Genomic DNA, 6,000 nt, shown 5'->3' on the forward strand with positions numbered 1-6,000 from the left:
GACGGTGATAGGTGTCCCCGGGGTCTGAGTGGGCGGTGGCGGCATCCACATGGAGTAAGGTGGAGGAGGAAGACTCCCCGGTGGAGAAGACAGAGCCGTCTGGCTCATCAGCCAGCTCATCTGTGCCTGCTGCTGCTGCATCATCTGCTGCTGCTGTTGCATCTGCTGCATCATCTGTGTCTGCTGCTGCTGGTACTCCAGAATCTGCCGCTCCATGTTCCGTGCGTGCTCCTGGGCCGCCTGCTCCTTCGCTGCCATCTCCTCCTACGTTGTGTTGCCGCGATGTCATTAACATTTCAATGGAAAGCATGTAAAGGAAATGTAGAGACCCGAGGAAGAACATACCCGTAACCGCTCGACAGCTAGATCCGAAGCCCGTGGCCGGGGCTCTACCTCAGGCTGGCCGCTCTTACGACCACGACGGATCTGGCGGAGAGAGGGAACCCTCGCTGGGTCGACGCACCCGTCACCAAACCATAGGCGGCCATGCTTCAAGCCTTCTCCCGCAAGCACCGCGACCTCAGGGTCAAAGTCCTCGGCCTCTGGATTGGCCTCCTCGCCGTACTTCTGCTTGAACTTGGAGACATACGACGTGCACTGGGTCTCGGATTGCGGGTTAACCCACACGGACCCCGTCTCAGGATCAGGCGTCTTCCTTTGCTTCATCTTCTTTAGCACGGCAAAGACGTTAGGCTTCGCTCCTGTCCTGACTTCCTGCAAAAGAGAACATGTAATTGAGTGAAGTGACACACCCTTGGAGAGTTAACAAATATATAACATGAATTCAAAGAATGAAGGAACCATTAATTTGCTCACCTCCTTCTGCAGGTGAAGAGAGATGGGGATGCTGCCTTGGATATGCGATCCACCTCGCATCTCTGCCCGCTTCTTCTTGCCCTCCTCGTGCTTCTTGAGGTACTGGGGGCATGTCCACCACATGACCATCGCACGAAAGCACCTATCGTCGTTGCCGACGTACTGAGGAGGGTTCTACATGCACAAGATAAACCCATTATGGTAAAATAAACTACATGGCGATAAAGAAATCAATAACACATAAATGCAAATACCTGCAAGTACTGCCACGGCTGCATGAGCGTGTCGCGAGCGTCCTCCTTACTCATGTGGACGAAGCGGTCGGCGTGCCAGTCGCGGACGCATTGAACACGTGCCTCGTAGTGCATGCCAGTCACCCTCTTCCTTGCAAGCTGGTGTAGGACATCATCGCACGCATTCTCCTTGCCCTCGGCCCTCTTGAAGAATTTCTGCAACATAGGTAAAACAAGGGGCATTAGTGCAATTATTGTGAACCAAGGAGCGTGTATGAATGGTAAGAAGTCAAAAGTCACGTACCCAGAATTTGGCAACAACCAAATCCGCCGCGGTGCCGCGGCCAAGAGGATCTTCCGCGAGGCTGTAGTGCGCCCACCTCCAAGCTACGTCGCAGCCACCAGTAGGGAGATTGACTATCCCAGGGAAATACCATCTAAGTAGGCCCCCAAGGATGTTCGAGTACCCACGTGGCGGTCTCTGCGTCGGGTCTTCAAACTGGAACGAGCTGCACCATGAAACGACAACATCAATATGTATGTGATAATAATTTTGATAATGACAAAATTGCGATAACGAAATGCCAAAAAATAACATGTACCTCCTTCCATAGGGCACAAGAACAACGTGCCTGTAGCGCCAGCTCTTCAGCGAGGGGAGCTGTGTTATCCCACGCCGATATGGCTTCCTATCACGTGGCCTCAGCCTCTCCAAAGCTGGAACGTACTGGTAATCCTCCGGCTCACACCACTCTAGGCTTGGATCAGGATCGAACACTAAGTTCCCCAACCCCTCATCCTCCGAGAGGTCGTCCTCGTCCCCCTCCTCCTCCTCCTCCTGGTCCTCCCCACCCCCCTCCTCCTCCTGGTCCTCCCCACCCACCTCCTCCTCCTGGTCCTCCCCACCCCCGTGGTGCTCCTGGTCCTCCTCCTCGTCATCATCATCGGCTGCGGGAGGGGGGCTAGGACTAGGAGTGAGTACCCGCGTCGCATTCTTCCTACGCGGCCGCCCTGTGGGAGCGACAGGAGGGGGGCTAGGAGGGGGGGTAGTAGCTCGGCCCCGCCTCGAAGTCCCTACACCTACCAAGTCCTTGAGCTTCTTTTTAAGACCGCCACCCCTTTTTTTTGGCGGCATGCTTCAATCACCTGCAAACACAAATGAAGAGAGTGGTTTATTAGTACGCAATATTGCAAAGAGATAAATATTAGTGAAAGCAACAGAAATATAAGTAGATGAACATTAATGAAAGCAACAAATAATGCAAAAGGATGAACATTAATTAGTGGAAGCAACAAATAGCTACCATAGAGTTCTCTCAAACATAGCACGGAGTTCTTACAAATAACCTAGCTAGACAATCTCTATTACACGGAGTTATTACAAATAGGCTAGCCTCACAATTACTACTACATAGATCAGTAGCCTGTGTCGCCATCCGTGATTGGACCGCGTGTCTCCTCATCGTCATCAGGCTCGGCGAACCAATAATCATCAATGAAACCTGGAGGTGGTCCATCTGCATCGAGGTCAATCCCTGCTTTGAACGCCTCGAGCAAACTCAGGTCTTCCGGGGCACAGACATCCTCAGCTTCATCTTCTGCATTGTCTCCATCCATGCCCGCGTCTTCTTGTTCATCGTCTACGACCATGTCATCGATAGTCGGCAAGCCGATTGTGAAATGGCCGGGGAGCCCTTCTTCCTGATAAAACTCGACACTCGTTGCTGCGGGGTCTACGCGGCGGTAATCATCCTTGTTTGGCGGGGGCGGCCTATTGCGTGAAGGCACCGTCATCACAACATCCCATCCATGTAGACGTTTTGTCGGGTTTCTGCACGCGTACGGGAGATAGAATACTTGAAAGGCCTGGGTTGCCAAGATGTACACATCCTCTCCCTTATAAACGGAGTTCCTTTCAACTTCGACCAACCCAATTTCAGGATCCCGTCTCACCCGACGTGGGTCAAACCAATGGCATTTGAAGACGACGGGATTTAGCCCTTTGTGAAACCCGTAATTCAGCTCGTATATACCCTCGACTCTTCCATAGTAATGGAGCCCATCATCACCTTGACATACCACCCCGCTATTTATTGTCTTCGCGTTGGGCCGGCTTGTTGTGTATTGATGGGTGCAGAAGCGATACCCGTTCACGTCATAGGAGTTGAACGCTTCTACGGAATGGTCAAAGCCCCTAGCAATTTTTCTTAGCTCTGACTTCATCTCTTTGTCAGTTCTTGCCTACAAGTTTAGCACAAGAAGTTTAGAACGAGAAATGACCGATAAATGTCGGAAGTGCTAGCTAATTTGGATAGAATAGTACCAAATTACAAAACCAGCTACTGAAACCGAAACCGCCTCCCTTATCGAAAATTTGCTTGGATTCTTCCGGGGTAGGCTCCCTGTGGGTATTCTTCCAATGTATAGCCTTGAATTTCCTATACCGATGAAAAGAGGAAGAGTTAGCTACGAACATACGAGTGAATGTTTGCGAATAATTAAATGGTTCGCACTTACTCGATGTACGGCTTCACTTCGACCATGGTGTTTAAGACATACGAGTGGATCAAGGTCCGCTCAGGTAGGTCCGTTCTGTACGGCTTCGAGCCACTTGACTTGCCACCAAGCCCCACGAAGATGCTAAGCTTGGGTACTTCTTCATTGTTGGCGGCATTGTAACGGAGGACCGGGTTGTGCTTTGTGGGAATGTTGGGATCATAGTGCTTAGTGGTGAAGTTTGCCACCTCCACGTTCAGGACTGCCTCGGCTATGGATGCTTCGATCTTGCATTTATTGCCAGTCATTTGACGAAGCTTTTGTGTTTCTCTCTCGGGACCAAACTGCCAACGGCCCAATTCGGGCCCCCTTTAAGCACTCCTCCGCGAGGTGCAGGATCATGTGTTGCATCGGATTAAAAACCCTGGAGGAAAGATCTTCTCCAGATCGCAAAGCAACACGGGTGCCTCTTCATCCAGCTTCTCAATCACTTTAGTGTCTAACTCCCTAGCACAAATCTGGCGGAAGAAAAACTCAACCTCGCTAGCACTCGCCAAGTCTTCTCAGGGACATAGCCTCGAATCATCACCGGCATTATCCGCTCAAGCCATATGTGGTAGTCATGACTCTTCAGTCCTTGTACTCGCAGCGTTTCAATGTTCAGGCCCCTCATCCAGTTGGCTGCGAACCCATCGGGGAAAAACAAGGAGTCCTTCATCCATTGGAAGACCTCCCTTTTTTGGGCCTTTGTGAGGCAGAACGGAGCGTGTGGCTTAGTCCAAGTTTTTTTGGCACCATTAGGTGGCTGCATGTTCAACTCCGGCCTATCACACCACATTTCTTGATCAATTCGAGCCTTTATGTTATCCTTCGTCTTCTCAGTGTCCACAATCGTGCTCCAAATGGCTTCACTGATATTCTTCTCGGTGTGCATTACATCAATGTTATGCGGGAGCTCGAGAAACTCAAAGTAAGGAGCTTCCATAAGCACGGCTTGTGAGTCCATTGGTGTGTCTCCCCATATCCTAAGAAACCATTCCCATCAGGGCTAGGCTGAAGAGCATCTAACTCGGCCTTGATTTCCGTTCCGGTCTTCGGAATTGGCTTCGGGCCACGGACAACACGGCCTTTCTTGAAACTATTTACATCACTCCTGTATGCATGCCTCCGCTCAAGGAACTGTCGAGCTTCATCAAAGCATGAATACTTGCCTCCCTTGTTTAGCCGAGAAGAAAGTCACGGCTATGCACTGTGGGCAAGGCCACTTCCCATGTGTACACCACCCGCAGAACAAAGCACGTGCTGGCAGGTCATGCAGGGACGTGTGGTACCACACATACATATCGAAGTACTCCTTCTTTGATGCGTCATATGTTCGGATCCCGCGACCTTCCCAGCCACGAACCAAGTCATCCACCAGCGGTTCCAGGTACACATTCATGTTCTTGCCCGGGTATTTGGGCCCTGGGATTATCATCGACACAAACATGTTCTCTGATCTCATGCGAGACGCCTGAGGGAGGTTCATGGGAATAACAAACACTGGCCAACAATCGTATACTGCAGCCGACATACCATATGGATTGAACCCATCGGTTGATATCGCAATCGCTACGCTCCTCGGGTCACACCTTTCAAGTGGAAATTTCTTCACAAAGTTCTTCCATGCGGTACCATCCGACGGATGTATCATCTTGTCGGTGTATCTGTTTCCTTCCACGGCCCACCTCATCTGCTGGGCGGTATCCTCGGTCATGAAGAGCCGCTGGATCCTCGGTAGAACTGGAAGATAGCGGAGGATATTCTTGGCAACCGTGGTCTGCCTCTTCTGACCATCACCATTGCGGTCTACCTCAAAGTACCTAGAGGAATTGCATTTGATGCAATAATTTGTGTCAGCGTGCTCCTCTCTGAATAGCATGCATCCCTTTGGACAAGCGTGTATCTGCTGAGATGACATCTTAAGGTCACTGAGCAATTTGGTTGAATAGTAGAAGTTTTGCGGCAAGAGGTGCCCTTTCGGCAGAAGGCTGCCTACGATGACCAGAAGTTCATCGAACCCATCTCTGCACAAGTTCCTATGGCACTTCAAGGCCATAAGGCGAGCGATGGCATCTAGTTGGGTAACCTCTGTATTTTCATGTAGGGGTTTCTGCGAAGCAAACAGAGCCTCATAATACTCCTTTGTGTTTTCCTCCGGGTCCTCACTTGTCTCCGCATCCTGAGGTGTCTCCACCTCTACATGAGAGCTTTCAGGCACATTACCATTAGCCAAGTTTTCTAAGCACCTGTCAAAACCAGTGTCATATTCCCCCCTAGGTTGAATCTGCCGCACCTCCTTCCTAGCACGTTTCTTTGCCTTTTCTCCATGGTAAGTCCAAATCCTGTAGGACGGTGTGAACCCAAACTTGATCAGGTGCATACTCATAGTTTCCTTGTCCTGTGCCTTTCGGTT

This window comes from Lolium perenne, chromosome 6 (assembly GCF_019359855.2).
Source record: "Lolium perenne isolate Kyuss_39 chromosome 6, Kyuss_2.0, whole genome shotgun sequence".
Taxonomy (NCBI): Eukaryota; Viridiplantae; Streptophyta; class Magnoliopsida; order Poales; family Poaceae; genus Lolium; species Lolium perenne.